The 1295-nt window shown below is 40.2% G+C and overlaps 1 pseudogene; it reads left to right on the top strand.

Moving 5' to 3' along the window:
* The first annotated feature begins 301 nt into the window (after nucleotides 1-301).
* On the top strand, nucleotides 302-967 carry LOC101011209 (annotated as a pseudogene).
* The last annotated feature ends 328 nt before the right edge of the window (nucleotides 968-1295 follow it).

Below are 1295 nucleotides of genomic sequence, written 5' to 3'. Positions count from 1 at the left end.
CAACAGAGTGAGACCCTGTCTCAAAATATATATATATATATTTGTTATATATATATATATAAAACAATAATAATAATTTTTTTTGAGGCCAGTCTCACTGGATCCACCCTAGGCTGGAGTACAGTGGTGCAATTTCGGCTCACTGCAACCTCCGCCTCCTGGGGTCAAGCAGTTCTCCTGCCTCAGCCTCCTGAGTAGCTGGGATTACAGGCATGCACCACCACGCCCGGCTAATTTTTGTATTGTTAGTAGAGATGGGGTTTCACCATATTAGCCAGGCTGGTCTCGAACTCCTGACCTTGTGACCCGCTCAGCCTCCCAAAGTGCTGGGATTGCAGGCATGAGCCACCGCGCCCGGCCTATTATTTTTTTTTTTTAAAAGAGTTTGCTTGTTCGATGCAAACCTGGTACCTCTTTTGTGAAGCGGCAGCTGAGGAGACTCTGACACTTCGCCATGGCCAATGAAAAGCCCAAGGAAGGAGTCAAGGCTGAGAACCACGATCATATTAATTTGACAGTGGCAGGGCAGGATGGTTCTGTGATGCAGTTTAAGATTAAGAGGCATACACCAATCAGTAAACTACTGAAAGCCTATTGTGAAAGACAGGGATGGTCAATGAGGCAGATTAGATTACAATTCGACGGGCAACCAATCAATGAAACAGACACACCTGCACAGCTGGAAATGGAGGCTGAAGATACAATTGATGTGTTCCAACAGCAGACGGGAGATGTCTACTGAAAAGGGAACCTGCTTCTTTTTCTCCAGAACTCTGTTCTTTAAAGACCAGATACGTTCTCAATTAGAAAACTGCAATTTGGTTCCACCATATCCTGACTACTACAGTATAGTTTTTTCTATTCTTTCATTTCCCCCTTCCCCACTCACTTATTGTACATAAAGTAACTGGTATACGTGCACAAGCATATTGCATTTTTTTTTTTTGTAACTAAGCAGCCAATGGGTATGTTTTTGATTGACATCAAGTGGAGGCTGGTGGAAAATGCCGTTCTGAAAATACCCCTTTCTCCATTAGTGGCATGCTCATTCAACTCTTGGTATTCCAGTAAGTTATTTTGCTCTCACTGTTTTAACAAAATTAAAAATAAAAAAATAAAAATAAAAATCCTTGCATACCTTGTTCAATTGGAGAATTTGAATGTTTTTCATTTATCATTGTAAAACCAAGGACAATTTATGTAACTTTTTCTGTCTTTGTGGCATATTTTATACAGAGCAATATGTCTTTAAGTAGGGATAAATTACTCTAAAACAAAAAAGAGTCCTATATAGT

Source organism: Papio anubis, chromosome 8 (assembly GCF_008728515.1).
Source record: "Papio anubis isolate 15944 chromosome 8, Panubis1.0, whole genome shotgun sequence".
Classification (NCBI taxonomy): Eukaryota; Metazoa; Chordata; class Mammalia; order Primates; family Cercopithecidae; genus Papio; species Papio anubis.
The sequence above is the reverse complement of the archived record's forward strand: the minus strand, read 5'-3'. Positions and strand labels throughout refer to the sequence as shown.